The 21,101-nt window shown below is 26.7% G+C and overlaps 1 protein-coding gene across 3 annotated transcripts in view; it reads right to left on the reverse strand.

The window, feature by feature from the left end:
* Nucleotides 1-21,101, reverse strand: part of LOC113551894 (cell adhesion molecule 3-like) — a 405,828-nt gene that overhangs the window by 325,933 nt on the left and 58,794 nt on the right. For all 3 annotated transcript variants that reach the window (XM_026954455.1, XM_026954456.1, XM_026954457.1), the window contains exon 2: nucleotides 6,580-6,610. The gene's annotated coding sequence lies outside the window, so the exon portion shown is untranslated. The remainder of the gene's footprint in view (nucleotides 1-6,579; nucleotides 6,611-21,101) is intronic.

Raw genomic sequence — 21,101 nt, forward strand, 5'->3', positions numbered from 1 at the left:
TCTCATAATTACTCGTACGGCTGACTTAATACTAATATTTATTATACATTGAATTCTTAATTTTTATTTCATAAATCTTTTAGTCTACAAAAACAAAATTGATATTTATTTTACAAAACCAACCAAAATAACAAATATTATTAATAAAATATCTATTTTTAGTTTAGATTGAACAATTAGATACGACTTTTTTTCATTGAAAAATATAATTTAAAATCGATTTCGCCCAAAACTGTTTTTTTTTTTTTGATGACTGAAATTTATATCAATATTAAATTCCATTTATGGTATTGAAAATAAGGACTTTTAGAATAACTTATTATACGATTTATACGTACAATAAAAATGAATCGACAAACGATTAAAACAATAGAGCGAAAAATTACTATACCATATTGCCATTCTGACCTATATTTGACTATACCACATTTAACGACCGACCACAGTTATTGCTTCAGATATATGATTAAGTATTCAAACATTAATAAATTGTTTTTTTACATATTTTATTCTCGTTTTTATGGTAAACGTCGATGAAGATAAATAAAAGTGAGCAATTATGCTGTGAGCACTATATTATGCTGTATAGTAAACGTTGACCTCGTCATTGAGAAGCTCCTGTAATGGAAGTGTTAAATTTACATTTAATGATTAATCATTGTACATGAAAAACGATTCTGAACGAAGACGTTGTGTCAGCTTATATTAGTATAAGTACATTATTAGTAGTACAGTGTATTTTAAGATATATTTTTATATTGCTAATTGCTATTTTAGTAATTAATTTTACTATAAGTGTTGTCGTTGAATTAATTTTTGCTGAAAATATTGCGTTTATTTTATTAATATCATAGTCTATATTAATATATTTTAATTGTTTTAAACTTTTAAATTAATATAGCTATTTCGTAGAACGGTAAGAATAATGTTAGGTTCGTTATATAAATAGGAAATATGTATTTATTGATATTAATCAAAATGTCGTGTATAAAAAGTATAATTAACTACATAAAAGTTTCTAGTCCCAATCAATAGTATTTTTGAACTACAGCAAAATAATTTATATTATTATTCCTTGTTGAAATAACTATTTTTGTTCATGTTTAAACTTCTAATGTAAGATGTTAAAATACGCTACAAAAAAAAATTCACAGCTAATACGGATAACAACAATACAATATAGTAATTCATTAGTTATAGAAAATATATTTAATTTATTAACAACTTTAAATTGTTTTATGTCACGACGTAAATAAGAAAACTATTTTTTATTTTTATAACAAGCAGCTTTAAAATATTCATATAAGTAAAAAAAAAAATTGAAAAAAGTAAGTTGGTGCAGTGCAGAAGGAGTCGAGCGTGTGTACCGTCATTAAGTAAACCACTTTAATATATTGTCTGTATTAAATTTGAATTCGATGATAAATCATTTCGCAAGAGAAACGGTTCAGAGCGACTTTCTTCGACGTTAAGTTCAAAGTATTTTTATCGCTTCAAAAGGTGATGACACTGATCACCGATGACACACACAAAACAAAAAAATAAGCAAATAAAAATACGCGCATCATTGTAAAATCAATACACTCATCGCTCCGTTAAGAATTTAAAATAATAAAATAATATAATAATAACAATTATTTTATGATAACTAAGTAAAAAACAGTAAAACGGAAGTAAAAATGGTAATAACGGGTTTGCCGTTTAAGTCGTGATCCACCACTACACTCGTTACGTCTGTAAATGATTATTACACGGTTTTAAATTCCCGCCCGAGCGAATCACGTTTAATACTCTGATGACAGACACTTCATACAATATTATTAGCACATACTGAGACAAATCCAAGTAACCACTGGCATAAAATCAAATCGTAGGTGTTCCGAAAACGGTGTAAAAACATTATTACAATGTATTAGCAATACATACTATACGGTTTTTTTTTGTTCCCCGATAACATTACAATAATCGGCCGACAATGATTAATTAGCGTATCCGGTTAAATGGATCATCCCGTGCGTGTGCCTGCGTATGCAATATACATTATACGACGTGTGTATAGTTCATCGGTGTACAGTGTATATGCGGCGTGTACGTGCGCCGAAGCGACCAACCGAGCGGCGGCGGCGGCGGCGGCGCGGGGACGACGGTGTTCGGCGTATATTGTCGAGTTCACCGCACACGTTAACAAGCGGCTGTTGTCAAAACATTTATAGAGACTCGTCAAAACGGGCGAGACTGCTGCACAGGGTCGTCGTCGGCACTATGGGTGTTGTACGTCTATTATTATACAACGCAGTAGACACGCTTCATCTTCGCCGCGACAGCGGTACAGCACGATAATAATAATAATAATGTGTTACGATGTAGTTGAACGTCGTCAATATTATTATAATAATATTCACATGTCATACCGTTCGTTCCCCCGAAACGTTTGACGGTCGGCTATTAGGTATATCGCAATAATATTATTATCGTAATCATTCCCAAAGTCAGCGAGTCCGTGTGTCGGCGTGTGTGCGATGCCTACGGATGTAGTGCACAATAGGTAAAGGGGGGGGGGGAGGCTGACTGTGATCGACGAACAGTGTGTTTTTTTTCCCCACCAAAAACCGCGAGTCCGCCTCGCCGATCGAAAACTCATCGTTATACTACGCGTAACATATTAATGTGGAGGGAGGGGATGATAGACGCCTTACGGCAAACCACCAGTCACCGTGGGCATCGTCCTAGATCGCGCCCACTTTTTTTATTATTTGTTTTTGGCCAATAGCTTGTAATAATTAGAAATAGGCAATAATTAAGGCTGGTATAGTAAAATAGGAAATTATAATGAGTATGAGGTCTATCGTCTATAATATACCTTATTGCCTCTATTGGCATAAGCCATATAAAGACTACACAGGTACAAGTATAATAAAGGAGACCAAACTCCGTAAACAGAAAAAGTTACACGAAACGGCTATAGGTGTCACTGAAATGGCATTTATTTTAATCTATCTAACATAAGACTGATACGATTTTTTTGACGATTTGCAATATTTTTAAATACCTATAAATATTTTAGGTTTCTTAATAATGCAAATATGTATTTAGTTGCATATATAATATTTATCATTTGAATAGGTATGATTATTATTCATAACGATTAAGTCATTGCTACCCATTTACATTATTTAGTTTAACTGTGAATGGTTAATTTCTTAAACAAAATAATATTGTATATTCCTCATACTATTTTTTTTTAATCATAAATGTATTATTACCGTCATTTAATTTGTGTTGTGTATAATTTATATTTTTAAAATTAACATATTTAAATTGTTAAAAGTAATTTTTAAGCTAAATTTAAATTGAAAAAAAAATATATGCATACCTATGTATAATATACTGATTATATATTATTTTCAATTTAAAAAAGCCAACCAAAAATAAAAACAAATAAACAAATATATATAATATAATAGATTTTATGTTTTTTTTTTACGTGAATATCTTTTACCTTTCCAATGAACATAACTACAGTAGCGCACACAGGGAAGGTCAGGGGTGTCGACTGACACCCCTCAGAGAATTGGTGGAAGACTAGTGCTATGTGAACTGTGAACTAGGATGAATATTTCTATATATAATTTTATTTTTAGTATCTTTATTAGTAAGAAAAAACCAAAAACACTTAAAAAAATGAATTATATTATACCTAAACTAAGATTTTACTGATGGGGGAGGGTGGGTAACTTGAAATATATATTTTCGACACCCTAGTGAAAAATCTACGGTGCGCCACTGCATAACTACATTCATATTTAGTATAATATTAAAGGAATATATTATATTTAATTTATACACTAATCGATAAAATGCAATTGGATTTCAAAAGTATTTTAATATTACTTCTAGGTATGTATTGTGTTATTAAAATTCCAAATGATATCCAATGATTACATTTTATTGTTATAAATTTATAATTGTATTGCTATTGTCACGAAACAGTTTCATATCGTTTGAATAATATTTACATTTCTGAAACTCGTACAAATGTTTTCTTAAACGATGTTTTTCAATGATGTTAAAACAATAAGAGTTTTCATTGCCTTGTCCAAATAAAGTCATTAGCAATTAATAAAACGCATATTTGTAGAAATTCGTAATTTAACAATGGTTTATTATGAAACACTCTGCATTAAACAGTTAGTAACATAACACTGTAAACGTAAATGTATTTTCTGACGATGGTTACTCTAAGGTTATTTTCATCACAATTTAGCAGGTTTGTGTAATTCAAATGACAAAACATTCTCAGCAGTTAATGACTAATGAAATGTTTTTGAGCGAGGTGAAACAAACACAAGTTGACAGATGTTTAGTAAACGATTAATTTGTATAAATATTGTATATTATTACGTTGCTAAAATAATACAATAGTTTTTTTTTTTTTTTATTGTATCATGTGTACATGATATATTGTGTAATATATTTTTACTATACGATGAATCATGTGCGGAGGCGTGGAGTTATAAATAAATAAATACGATATGAACGAATACAATATAATATTGTAATTACTTTAATCATTAATAAAATACTCTAATTTTAAAATGATTAATTTTATATAAATATATATAAAAAAAAGCAAAATGTAAAACAAACTACTGCATGTTGGTATGAGTTGTGAACTTATTATAATTAGGTGTGATCGGTGTGTTTATAATATTATATACATCACGAGAATGAAAACAAACTTAGACTAATTATCTATGAAAAAAAACTCCGTCTTTAAACTTACCAACTCGACATGTCGGTTATTAATTTAAAGGCCAAATTACATTGGACTAAATTATATGTACCTACCTATATATAATGTATAGGTACACACAACGCACTAAACAATATTTCCTCTTAACAGGACACAAACTATGAACTTGACTGAAACTTTTCAAACAAAATTGAACCACTTGAGTATTTTTTTCGTTTTATCAAAACTAAAATGAGCGTTATACCTAGTTAAAATCAACAGAGCATATTATTAATGGCTTTTTTTTTACGATGTAAAAAACAGTTAACACATTGAAATGGCAACCGTAATTATTCATCTCAACTCTCAAGTCAATATTAATACAAAGAAATACATAATAATATAACTGGCTTTGGAATGAAAAATCCGAAGAGAGATAACGTATAACGCTACCACTTATGGTTTTGTATTTTGGATAATAATTATTACTTTCATAATTTATTCGCTTTAATATTAAAAACGAAAAAAAAGTTTAGTGAACACGTGTAGAACGGTAAACTGCAATAATTCAATCACACGTTTCGTTAACGACAGATTTGACTATGCTTTAGTCTCTTATAGCATCTGAGTCTAGGTCTGTAAAAATACAAAAACAAACCATTACCTACAGTCGCATATTATTATCGGAGTGGCACGTGCATAATTCAAAAACGATAGCAGAGTCATGTATAGTAATAATAATTTATGCGGATGGGATTTCGACTGAGAAACGTCTGGTAGCAGTATTTTACATTTCAACGACGACGGCTCGTCGTATCGGAGACACGAATATGTTTGTCCGTTTGATGCGATAACGACATTGTACGTTGTACGGACGGACGTGCAATAGAGCAGACGGGTCTGGGGGGCGGGGGAACTCGGTCTGTACCGAGTTAATAGAAAACGATTTACGATTGAGGTATTTTTATACGCATACAAAGATATTATGTTGTACTCAGTCGGTGGTAAAGCAAATTTCGGTGGATGTAGAAAAAACGTCGACAGCAAACTCGATTGGTATTGATTCGTTCGAATTGATCGGGTGTGTGCCTTTGGGTTGTCGCAGCATGTTTGGACGCGTCTAGAAAGGGCACGGCGCGGTGGACGACGGCGTTTACGCATCCGTCCGGGATTCATGACGAACGAAAAAACTGAAAATTCGCCGCCTTGACGTCTGAACTAAATAATTTACGATGTAAATGCGTTTCGTACGCATAATATTATACACTACCAATTTTATTACTATAGGGTTCATCCAGTATTCACATTTCACTTACAACCATTGTGATGATATATTGTTCGTCGTCATAATGTCGTTGCACGGTGCAATTCCTCCACCTCTTTGATAACAGCCACCTTCTGTAGATAAAACTATTATCGTTTCAAGACACGTTTGCTGTTAGTTTTAAAATTGATTTTTTATTTTAATTTCTTAAAACTTGATTCGGTGAGAACTTCTGGACATTCATACGTATAATGACCCTACTGTTCTGGGATGTACATACATTTTTGCAGATAATCAAAATTGTTTCATTAATAGAACATTTTGCTTAGATAATAATATTAAGTGCTATATAAGACAAATATTTGTGCGTAAAAAATATTGCTAAATATATCGTTTTACATACACGGGAACTTATTTCTAATATTATATAATATATGAAATTACTATTTACATAAATATTAGTATACAAATTAACCATTATTCGTATTATTTGTATGTACTGTAGAAGTCGTTTGATTTGTATAAAACGTTTCCAATAGATATTTGATATTAAATTTAGATTTTGTAAAAAGAAATAACTCACATTTTAGTGTAGAATCCAAATTTTCATTGACCTATAAAAATAAAATAAAACCATATTATTATTCATTTAATTATTCAATGACCTGTCATAATTCATAATGCACACAATTATAAAAGCTTATTATATTACAATTGATTGACAATAACTACTATGTATTTGTTGAATAAGAGAATAAAATAATTTATGAATTGTTGAATCCTTTAATGAGTTCAACATTACATTTTTGATTTTATAAATATTCAATTTGTTTTAAATTATAAAAAAAATTAAAATGTAATGGACTTAAGTACAATTATTTTTATTCGTTGATATTTGGGTTTTAATTAAAAAACTATTTGGACTAGTTTGAAAACATACTATATACGTCATATAACAATATAGAAACGTCGATGTTATGTTATATGTTTTTTTTCCTATCATATACGTGTATGTCTGCACTTATTTTTCTGCGGGATTATACAATTAACAATAAATTACATTATAATGGTACCTTTTCAACGGTATAGCTTCGGGTGGGAAGAAATTAGGAAGATAATTTACAATACCTAATTACATTTATTTTAAATATAATTTGAGCATCATTCCTTTTTACACGAATTCCAAATTGAAACGTTCCAGTGTATACAACTACACGCCGTTACTTGTAATATTAAATAATTGCTACTGAGTAAATTAATTGTACAACAAACCAAAACTAAACTTAGGGTTGTCCAAAAAATCATGTCACCACAGATATTATTATTTATTGTACGGCATGATGGATATTATCGGGTTTACATCTTAGAGTAATACAATCTAGGGAAATAGACAAAATCAAGCTATTAATTAAATGAGCTTAGTCGATATTCAAAATAATACGATATATCTTCAGTGAATAAGCAAATGTTACATGACATATAATAAATGTCAAATATCCTACACTGTAATATTATTAAGTATATTGTTAAGGAAATTGTTTATTAAGGAAATATATACTATAATATTTGGTGTATTTCTTTTACTCGCATGTGCATAACAATGAATAACCACCAATAGATAGACCAAATTGAAAATATTTTATAAAAACCAATTCTTAGACAATACGGATAAAAATAAATAATTACAGTTGTTGTTTAAATCCATGACAAAAAATAAAAAAATTAAACTTCATTTTACACTCTTAATAATATCATCGTACAATAAGGCTACAAATGCATAAGCTATAAAACCTATATTATTTTATTTCATCAATATACTCGTATATAAATAAATATTATGCAGATTAATAGATTAAACAATAAGTAATAACTCATAATATTATAGATAAGGCTATACATTATATAAATATATATTTTTTTTAATATTAAAATTGAAACAATATGTATTTCTTATCAGAATTTCGCAAATTTTCCCTATGGTACGCAATAATATTATGTTAAATATGATCATAATTTTCTTGGACTTTCATCTTTTTATTACTAGTGATTTTTATTACCTAACATAATAATCAACAGCTATTTTAATACGTGTCACTTAGCTTAATAATAAATAACATTAACTAATAATAGATTATTATTTGTTGTATACAAAGTTATATTAAGTAACAGAGTACAATTATATTTTTATGATGTTATTAAAACATATTACACTATAATATGTATAAAGTATAGAGTTAATTATTATTATGAAAAATAAATTTGTTATTTCGTTAGAAGATTTACTTCCGCGTGTATTCTTATTTAATGTGTCATCATAATTAATGTTTAAAATGTGATTATGTTTTGTTTCCACTGTAACAGTAAAAAAATTGTCGGTAAAATAAATAAACACGAAGATACTAAATACTTTATTATTTCGCTTTAATATTACGTCGATTATTGATAGAGAAAACTATAAAAAACTAGGCAATAAAGAAATATAAACATTTTAAACAAACGTAAAAGTTAAAAAGTTTGAATCTTTATAGTATAATACACAAAAACCTATACAGTTTTTTAGGATGCTTTAAAAATAACATCGAAAACTCTATCTGTCCAACCCTACAGCATAATAAAAATCTGTAAGTTTGTTCCGTAAAATTTTTGAGGAACGAATTACCCGTTCTTTTATTATCTAATAAATTATTTATTACGTTGATTCTGTATCTATTTTCATCGCACCGACATAATGACTTAGGAATAGCTTAAAGAATTTCATTTTTTATTTTTTTTACACATTTTCGTGGAATCCATACAAATCAAAGTCCAAAAATGAAATTTTTGTATGATATAAAATAGGTCTGCGTGTCATTTATGGACTGCCATAAGAATAACGATTTTAGTTATTTTATTATATTTTAAAAATATTATCATAATGTAAATTTGATTTTAAGTTAGATATTATTGACTATTGAATATAATTAAATAAACAACATTTATATTAAATGTATTCTATCAAAAAGAATGTGTTTTTTATGTTGGGAGAGATTTTAGCTAGATATACATTTTTTATCTCAACAATTATTATGGTTAGGTAGGATATGACGTGTGTGTTTTTAAAGTGTACGTATTATTTTTTCGTATATATTAGATACTTATCAATTGGTACTTCTTTGCTGCATTCAAATTTGAATGGTATACGAAAAAAGGTAGATTTGAAGTAATCGTAAAGGAAACTTATTATGTGATATGGGCAACTTTAAATTCAAAAGAGATACATAAACTGACCAAAGAAGATTGAAAATATTAGATATATTTTATAGAAAAGCAAATTTCCCAAATTTAAGTATTAGTACTGGCAGTAATAGACACACATTTAAAAATTGTTTCAAAACAAACTACATAACCAGACATATTGCAGCAAATAAAAAAAAAACATTTTTAAAATATTATTAAATAATAGATTTCTTTTTCGTTTGGCTATTTAATTCACACTTAGAACTATAGTTTATTTGTTGACAATTAATTTTTAAACTTTTTTTTATTTTTTATTATAAATTTAATTTAATTTAAAAAAAAAGACAATGTTATGATTACTAACTAGGAGTTTAGTTAATAAAACTTTAAATTATAGAATTATAACTACATAATAATAATAATAATAATAATAAAAAAGAAAAAATATAATAGCCGTTTCATGAGAATACTGTACAGTTTTGTAGTGCTTGTTTATTTCCAAGAGAGAATCATAAATTAATTTTTAAGTTTATTAAAAATAAGAACTTACGTAGCTTTTTTTTGTGTAGGAACTAACATAGTTCTTGTGTTTTTCTGTTGGGACTTATACATATATTTCTGTAGTTATGTAGGAACTTACAAATTATTATCTCTTTTAAATTTCGTGTAGGTATTAACTATTAACATAATATATTACATTGGAACTTAATATGTTGAAATCGAGTATTTGTATATTTGTTCTTAAATATAAAAAATATATTCATGTAATATTTAATACTTAAATATATTAAATATATTATAAATATAATATAAATCGTGTACATAAAATAACTGATGTATTTAGTAAGCTAGTACCTACACTATACGCGAAAGCACTATGAATACTAAAAACTATACTTATTAAAATACATTTATAAATAAATAAATTTTCAAAAATATTTCTGAATGAAAAATTCAAGAATATATTTGATTTGTATTAAAGGTCAACTGTGAGTGATAATATGAATAATAAAATAATAAATAAGTCTCCGTTTATCTTTTCGTATTTTCAGCTGTTTTTGAAGAATGTATTATCCTTTAAAGTTTAAATTACAATATAATTCAGAAAAAAATTCTATTTTTTTTATTAAAACATTATCTACATTACGTGCGTGTTTAATATTCGTGACTACAAAATAAGTTTAAGTATATTGGACAGATAAAACATTTTGATCATTTTTCATCACCTTAACAAAAAAAAAAAAAAATGAAACAAAACTCCAATTTCTTTTGTCACGTTTTTAATTTTTTTTTTCCTGCAGAAATGTCTAAATTTCTACTCAGTATTCAGACATTTGAACTGATCATAATATTGGTTCTCAAACTTGACCCAACATAAGAAAGTTTAACTCGACGGGAATTTATTATTATTCAGTATGAAAAAAAAAATATGAATTTGTTGAAAACAGACTATGGACGTTATATTGTAAATAATATAACATCGGACGTCTTATTGGGCTTTAACAAGTCAATGTAAAGGGCGTTTTAATAAATACGATACGAAAAAACGGTTTTAACTAAAATGTCAGAGAGTTTGTTATTTGTGTTGTTAATGGTAGTTATTATTACATCTCGTTGAAATAATATGCATATTATAATATATATACATTGTTATTAATTTTTTTCGTGATGAAAACTTTTTAACACAAAACAGTTATTATTTTACGTGTATTTTTTTGAAATAAAACATTACGGAGAAGAAACAATATAGTATGTATGAGCGAAGAACGTATTTCTTTTATAGCCTATTGAATAGAAAACAATAATCAATGATCAAAAAAAAAAAAAATATATATATATTGACGCTACGGTAAAATTGACATTTGACGTGGTATATTTTTTTTAAATACCGTATTTATTTATATGTTTAATTTTATTCTATCTGGGCAGTTGAATAAAAACTATAACAACATAATAATATGTTCATAATCGTTTTTGTAAATAATACCTATGAATATATTACAATATTGTGTTAGACCATAGAATATACAAATACTATTAATTTTAAGTATAATTCAAATTAGTAAAAAGAATACAATACAATTTCAAATTTAACCTTATTTTTGTATTATTTATACTCTTTTGTTGTTTCATATTCGTTAAAAATATTTTAATAACATTATGGCTGTTGTCTTGTAAATCCAGCCAGGGTTAAATAATTCAAAATCTACAACCTGGTAAAACAATAGCAAAATAGTCATTTTAACTTTTTGAAATATTATATGATATAAAAACGAAATGAGCTTTGTAAATATAATTTCATAATCAAGATCATCAATAATACATGAAGTCTACGCACAATTTATTAAGTTAGGAAATACAATTTTTCCATCTGTTAAAAATGTAAGAACCTAAAGAAATGTTCACAGTAAAACAACATATTAAATTAATTGTTTAAATCGACCGTGTGCTATTAATATTATAATTGTATTACAAAACGTCTCAACAATTTTCTATTGAAGACGTAATCGTATATAATACGATTCAATTATTTAAAATATTGTCTAATTTGTATGTAATAATAATATTATGATGAATATATTTTATAATTATTATTTATTACAAGGGCTTGAAAGTTAAAGCAGTTAAAGTAGGCAAAATGTGCACAGGTGTATTGTAAAATATGTATTACAAAACAATTATTTAAAATTTCGAAAAAAAAAATATTGTAAAACATAAATCGTGTATAAAAAATGTACTAGCTAATAAACAATAAAAAAAATTAGGATAAGTCAATAACTTATGGACGATAAAATAAAATGTTAGCATACTAGAGCAATATAAATTAAAAATGTGGTGACCCATCATTTGGTCCGGTAAAAATTGATCCGCGAAACTTGATCCTGTTCAAAAAAAAAAACCTGTACCAAAAATATTCGGCTATAAAAGCGTCTGGTCAAAAAAATAATAATCTATAATATTTTAGAATATAATAAAATATAATTAGCAAACAACTAATCCACGAATAAACAAATCTAATCAGTTCTCAACGATTTATCAGAAAGGTATGAATAATTATTGTGATGCAAATAGCATAATATTCGTTCTTTAGGTTTTAGTGCAAGATTATACGTAACCGTATTCGAACGTGTATAAAATAATGTAAATATATAATTAAATAAATCCACTTCCATTTATAAAAAAAGCCCAAAAATACGTAAATATGCTTACAAATGAAGGTTTTTTATATTATAGTATCCATGATGTGTACGAATCAAAGTATAACGTTGTATCGAGTGATAAAAAGTTGTCATGTAAAATTCATTGTCACACAACAATGAAATATGAAACAGGTAATTACTTAAATTTGTCTACAAAATGTATAAAAATAAATATTTTGAAGTAGACTATATTTCAAACCGTAAAACCTTATTCCATTAAAACAATATATTTTTTTAAGAGCGATCTTAAAATAAATTGATCATTCACATGTTCCAAACTTAGCTAAAATCAAGGATAAAAAACTGGTTACTACTGTAAAGGATACTGATATAAAAAAAAACAAACTTCTGCAAAAAATATTATTTATAATGTTTTAGGTCAAGCTTTTGTTTCGATAATTGGACAATTACCAATCATAAAATCGTTGTAAAGGACTATTCAACGGACTCGAGTAAATAATAAAAGAAAATGTTCCAATTAATCCAAGTAATACCAAAGACCTAATTATACCCAAAACATATAAATTAACTAACAAAAACGATTTTTAAGAGCATTGGTCATGTACAGAGGTGCCAAGGGGACCCCTAAGACTTAATTAGGACCCTCAGCTTACTTTGAGCTAAAAATATTATTTTAAGTGTATTTTGTGTTTATAAGAATGAGTTCAATGAGTTTGTATTGGCAATGCACTAATACCAGTATTTATAATCAATGATTAAATAATAATGGTTAAAAAAAAAACTATTATCGTGGAATAAATGTCAGTATACGGTACGATTAAAATAGTAATTTAAAATATTTATAGTGTTATGAATAGTTGACTTCATTGCTTAAAATTTTAAAAGTATAAGACGTACTTTTATAATATTAGATACAAACGTCATTAAACCGGCTTGAAAAAATCTAAAATCTTAAGTATTTGCGGATAAAATATTCTATTTAACACGCGCGTGTCATGATATTATAGTATATCATATACCTAGTTAGTATATCAATGGTCTTCGGAAAAAAAAAACAAAACGGTGCAAAATCCAAAAAGCCGGTTGGCTGGCTACGGTACAACCATAGTGAATATACTATAGTACGTATACGTGATCCGTGGTAACTGATTGGCCGCTGATTATTATACGCGAGTACACGACGTTTAATTCAACGAATCAGAAAAATGGAGTTTATTAGGTCGCGCCAAAGAAAGCTGCTCGATGTCGCGCACGTTCTCCGGACACAGACGTGAACGCGCCACGCGCGAGACACTCGTCCAGATCAGCGTCTTTAAAAACGCGTTTTGGACGAATGCGGTATGACGGTTAGCAGTATAGCCGCAGGCGTTGGACGGCATCGATAAAGGTGATGGTGATATATCCGTGTCGGAAGTCGCACTAAGTGAGTTGAGCGAAAAAAGAAAAATGTCACTATAATGTCGGAACGGAACAGCTGTTTCCGGGTACGGAGTAGATGTGCGACATCAGCGGCGACCGGATACAGACATAACTACACATGCCCGGCAAGGCGAGTGTACGATGCGTATCAGACAAGTTTATTCACAAGTGAGATCTATATTTATGTGTTTTTTTTTATTTTTTATATAGATTCTACTGTTTTAGGCAATAACTTTTTACTATGAATGATACCGAACGATACTGCGCGCTATTTGTAACCCGTGGTTACCGGTTTTCTACATTGTATTATTGTCATTATTATTATAATCTAAATATTATATTATACTGATGGTTATTGTTATTGTTGAGCCATGAGCGCATAGGCGTGCGCACGGGGCGAGCCGGAAGAGCCCCGGCTCGACTGGAATCTTTTTAGGGGCATGGTAAAATTTCAAATTCGCGTATATTATACTTGACATTATCATTATATTCGTGGAGATCATGAAAATTGTATTTGTCGTAATGGTGAAATAAAATAAAAATATTTGTGTACAACCACATAATTTTTATTGATTTATTTATCTGACTAAAACATTGTGCATTAAATGTCAAAATACGTACCTAGTATGACTGAAGAAGTACTAAAGAGTCTATACTCCATAGTGTAGACAATGGCCTATCGCCTATGGGAAATAAGAAAATTAATTTATCAATTATTACATAATTACACATTTTTATATTACCTAATAAGTTTATATGTATTATAATTAGATATAAAAAAGGCATTGGTATGTATTAATATAATATGTAATTTTATTTTTAACTTAAAAAAATATACGAGTACTTATGCCTAGCACATTAATGTCGTATGCACATCGCACATACGACTTGATTCTATTTGCATAGGTATATTTGCACATGTACACAATTTTAAATTTACAATTATTACAATTATGTTTTAATATATTATATTACAGTATATTGATGTGTCAAAAAAAATTAAGGGCACTGTTCAAGTGTTGGGGCATTAATTCTTCCAGGCTGGACCGGAAATTAAAGTCTGCGCACGCCTATGCATAAGCGCTAAGGTTCTTGTATTATTCTTATTATATTTATTTGTGAATAATATTCGTTAGTCTATTACCGTGGTATTGTTGTACGGAAATATTGCAACAAATTCCTATTTTTAATACATCACATTATGAGGCTATGTCCTATATTTATATTATAGATGAATACACAATTCATTCACATAACATTGTGTTATTGTTCAGGTTAATTCGAACACTACTGATGATTGAGTTCAGAACTGCTCACACTCGCTGTAATTATACATACGTATCTATGTATACAATTTGAATAAAATATATTACAATACCTAATAATTAATTGTCCTACGTAGTATTGACAAATGCAATGAACTATTAATCTAATGTAGTATAAAATATCGTAAATTATTGCGTAAATATATTTATTTGTACAAATTATAATATTATATACTTAATACTATAAATCATCATGAGTACGGCAAGAATTTCTATGCACTTGTATGTTTTTTTCCTTAAGTCCAAATTGATTTATTTTCATATATGCCCACGATTTGGCTTATTCTCGATTAAAAAAAAAAACAATTTTTTTTTCATATTTTGAACATAGCATATAATTGCATATACATTTTTGAGAATCTTGTTAATTTTAAATGGTCTTTATTTAATGAAAGTCTATAACTATTGTGTTATTTGTCCAATTATCATAAATATAATATCTATCTAAACTCAAATGGACTTGATACTAAAGAAGAATAAGGGATTCAAAATACTTCTAAAAATGTGTAACATTTTAAACGGTTAATATTATGAAACGGAAGAAAAATGTGTTAATATTACAGTCAACATAAATCTATTCTTCGATCTAATCACCAGTCGTTAACATTTTAAAATTTAAAAAAAACATAACATAATAATAGTATAATATGTAATAATAATAACTAATAAGTTATAAGTTATTTAAAAAAAATAGTTTTTGCATATTTTGGTAAATAAAATGCATATTTTACATTTTTTTACTGCATAGAAATCCTAGTCCTAATCATGAGCATTCAAGAATGTTTGTATCTTACACTTATAAAATTACAATGACGAGTAATAAATTAACCTGCCTTATTTTTATCAACGATTTCGACCACTTATTCAAAGATCATTTTAATCATTCACTTGTAGCATTGGAAAAAGTAACGAAACTAGGAAATCAACTATAATGTACAACTAAAACATTTAATTGTACATTTTAATTATTGATATATTAATAACAATAATAATTTGTCAATTTCAATTTAGGTATAGAAAAAAGGTTAAAAGATTGAAATTGTAATAGTGAAAAAAAACATTGAAGACTCATTTTTTTCAAAGAACCTGTAATATAAATAATACTCATCTAATAATAAAATAATATAATACTATAAATGTAATACATAAAAAATATATTACAACAAAAAATAATAAAGCAAGAAAAAATGTATAATAATGAAAAAAATATAATAAAATAATATAATAATAATTCTACAAAAATATGAAAGATTCCAGAAAAAAGAAACTAGTTATAAAAAGGTGGGTATAATGTAAATATGTCAAAATATATTAGAAAAATATTAATAAATCAAAAAACTGTTATGAAAATATAAAATATATTATAAATTAAAACGAACATGAAATAGTTTAAAAACAAAACATATACTAGTTATAAAAAACATATTTACATATTATAATAGGTACGTCTTACAAAAAATATGCAAAATAATAATTCCAAAAAATTAAATAAACATAATTAAACATTGAAAATACAAAAATATATGATTACAATAACATTAAAAGGACAACAAATTAATAGTTATATACATGTAAAAGAACAAAAAAGAAAAATTAAATAGTAACATGGACAAAAAGTACTTGTGGATAGTATAAATAAAAATATGTATAATGATCAACCACACGACGTGTTATAGTGTAATAATAAAATAGCAAAAAATCCAAAAATAATAATGATTATTGCGTAGGTTATTATATATATTATTTATTAATGAAATAACAAAAAATATATAACAAATAAAAACAAGACGAAATAATTTAAATCCGAATAAAAATCAAATATTATCACAATGACTTATTTTGAAATATAAAAAAAAAATATAATATTACAAATAATACGAAAAAAGCGAATACAATATTCATTGTTATAATTAAATGCATTTAAAAATACTAACAATTGAAATATATTAATATAAAAAATTCAAACTAATGGTAACAATTATTTATAACTCAAAATATAAGTTAAATGATAAATCACACAATTTCTTATTGTGGGGTGTATGTGTTTAAAAATAGATATTTTTAAGTTTTAAGTGTAAAAAATTATGATTATGATATTTAAAAGGCAGTAAAACTATTTATAATAGCATTAACGATACCAATCAGTTCAGCTACTCGCAAAAGAAGTTTCAATGCAATGAATAAAATAAAAACTTGGCTAAGGATATTGATGTTTCAGGATAGTTTTAGCGATCTCTCTATACTATAAAATATTGAAAAAGATATGTCCATAAATATTAATGGCAATGGTATTTTAAATTATTTTCTGATAAAAACAGATAGGGATTTGATTGAATAAAATTTCATTAATTATTAATTATTTTTAAATATATTTTATTTAGTGTTTTTTTCTTTTTATTGGATTATTATAGCATCCTAAAAATGCAATCAAATGCCCGCCTACGGGTAATAATAGTGAAAGTAACATTTTAATTTTTACTTTTCAATCTAATTAAAATATGCTTCAGGAAACGGATGACTGGTTTGTTAACGGAACTTATAAATCTGTTCTATCAATATTTTCCCAGTTATATACAATCCATTGTTATACACGTAGCTTAGTAATTCAATTAGTGTATATATTAATTATTAATGCCCGGTCGTGCAAAGCAAGCTTATTACGAGAGAGTTTTAAGGCAACTACTTATATTAAAACCAGATCTGAACTCAAAATCTATTATAATAGATCATATTTTATTTCGGTGTTCAAACACATTTTTTCCTAATGCTCTTATAAGTGGATGTTTCTTCCATTTTGTCTAATGTGTATCGTGGCATAAAGTACAATCAACTAGACTAACTAGACTATATAAAATAAAAAATATAATGCAGACAACTCAATGTTTGTCCTCCAAGTTAAACAATTATGTGCTATGGCATTTGTACCTGTCGAAGATAGCAAGATATTAAATTCATATCGCACCGCTATCGTCAAATTAATATTCAACAGCAATGATGACGACAAATACCTACGTAAAATAATATCGAGATATACTGTTTAACTGTTTAAAATATATAGGTTAAGGAAAAAATAAATAATGTTTTTAGAAAATATTAAATAATATGCACTTTCAATTAAAAATTGACAAAATATGCAAAATATGTGCATTTAAAATTTTTGATTTTTGAACTTATCATTGTATAGTTCGGATTTTCAGCTTGATCTGTTATAAATCGAACAATATGCAACTCATAGAACTTTCTAGCCCTAATTAATAGGAATACTGAACTTAACCTCAAAAATTATGTTTTAAACAAGCATAGTTATAGTATAGTGTGGTAGTTTCAAAATTATGTCACAAACAAAAGATAAAACGCACAAAAATAATTAATTATACGATTCATTTTTTTTGTTTTATTTTACTTTTATAATTTTTTACTTTTTTATAATGGCATTTTTCGAGTTTTTACAGTATTATATTTCGGCCATGTCCTATAGTAATCACAATAATATTACGGTCGCTATAGTGTTACCGTGATAGTGTAGGTACCTTGGTAAAAAATGACTAATTAATTTAATTTTCTAATTCATAACATTATAAGGTATCCTAAGTGTAAAATTACGACCCTTAACTTTCCTTCCTATAGTTATATTCTCCCACCAAAGCAATTACTGCTTGAGCGTCTCAAGCACCAAAATAATTTAGGCCTTCAAATTAACCAACAGACAGTATAATCCACAAAACTACAAATGTAATCCCATAAAACAAATTTCAAAACAGAGTTCTAGTAATTAACTATACAGATTAGTTTAAGCAAATTTGCAGGTATGTATAATAACAATTTTCTGAAAAATTATATTAAAAAAATTATTTTTATTTTTAAATACTTAACTAAATATTACTTGTGATGTAAAAATATTTTTAAGTACTAATTAATTTATTTGATAAAAAACATATTTTTTAACTGTTGTGTGTTCCAAAAGCTGAAAACGTACACTCGATGGATTGTGTAATTGAATGTTGAAACAAATGTTTGTAGGGAATGATTTTTGAATATTTTATTATTTTTAATAAATACCAAAAACATATGGGCTATCGATTATTTCCGAAAAAAATCGAGATAAACATAACACAATCTATGTTTGAATTATTTATTAGGAAAACTTATAATGTTATCCTAACGTAATAAATTTAGCTTTACAAACTATAGTTATTTTTTTCAAGTTTCCGATACATTTTGCAATCAAAATTAATGGATGATACAAGATAAACATAAATTATTTAACACACATTCTCAGAATGCCTATCATACGAAGAAATAAGACTGTCTATCACTCAATCATTTTATACACGTATGAACCAATATTCCCAGATATTTTGAACGATCTAATTCTCTTTCTCAAAGATATACGAAACTAGATAAATAATTGTACCCATTAATCATTAAAATTAAGCCATCTTCTCCACTGTACAAAGGTACAAAGTTGTATGTTATGAACAATAAATAATAATAATAATAATAATAGTAATAAAAACATTTGAAAAATTAATTTTTAGATTTTCTAGATTTTAATATAACCGTTTGACTATACTGAAAATAAAAGATATATTTAACGATTTATGTTCTAATCTGGTCTATGTATAAAATTAAAATATATATCGAATATTCGATTTTCGTAGTAAGTTCGCAATTTAAATGATTATTTATTATTCCAGGACGCGAGTGAAACGAAGAGCGAGAACCTATATATTCTGCTAAACTCGTAAAAAGGATTAAAAGCCTATAATATAATTTGTAATTTTTACTTAAAGTTTATCATCGAATCAGCTATAATCATAATACACAACGTTTTTAAGATATCTGATAGCCGAAAACTACATCGTTTTACAACAGACGGGTGAGTGCCTATACACTTTAAAAAACTTTTGGTTTTAAACTTTCTCTTATATCATATAAATGTAAAACTGTCGAAAAGTTAACTCGCAAAAAAAAAAATGTTATATTAAACATGAAGTTTTTATTTCTACTTAACGGTTTTTACTAAAAAAATATCAAAATTCTATTTGTTTAATAGTCATACTTACCAATAAATCTATTTTCCTAGCTGTCATCGCGATATACCAATTAATGATATCGTTAAAAATGCCATTAAAGTACGTTTTGTTTGTTAATTTATAATATTCAACTATCGGAGTAGGTACTTAATAAAATTATAATATGTTGTTTATAATAGATTATACTATAAGCAAGCGCGTAAGTAATTAAATTATAATTCTTAACAGTAGGGCGTTTTATGAGACTAATAATTAAAATGTAAGTTATGACACTCGATTATGAAAACCTACTTAATAATGTTTTGCACCTATATTGTTGCTGCGCAGCGAAAATAATATTACCGACTCGATGAAAATGGCATGCGATTTAAGTGAATATAGTTGTTTTTTTTTTTTTTAAATTAAATAAAAAATAAATTAAATTAAATGTTAAAATGAATCATCAGTTTGGAGCACGTAATAAGGACATTAGTCATCTGGGTGGACTTTTATTTTATTTTTTCATATTTTCATTATAATACACAGAAGAAACGATGTAGTTAAGTGCGAGGGACATCGACGCAAACGTGACTAGCATTTTCTGTGTGCAAAACCATTTTCTATTTTTATTTTTATTTTTTTCCAGAATTTACGGACAATATAAAATAAAAAAACTAAATTCCAAGCAGATAAAAACTAATTAATATGAGATATTAACAATGTTTTGGACTGAACTTTTCATGGGACTTTTCTACTATTGTGTTGCAACGTGGTTGATTTTTAATAATTATTTTCATTAATTTTTTTCGATTTAATATATTTTAGTGAATAGTGAATACAATTTGATGTAAGTTCGTAAAAACGAAAAAACATTATCCTGAAAATATACATACATAATATAATATATATATAAGTTTCATCATAAGTTATTATTATTTTTTTAACATAAATAAAACGTATTGATTTGAT

The sequence above is a fragment of the Rhopalosiphum maidis genome, chromosome 2, assembly GCF_003676215.2.
Source record: "Rhopalosiphum maidis isolate BTI-1 chromosome 2, ASM367621v3, whole genome shotgun sequence".
Lineage (NCBI taxonomy): Eukaryota > Metazoa > Arthropoda > Insecta > Hemiptera > Aphididae > Rhopalosiphum > Rhopalosiphum maidis.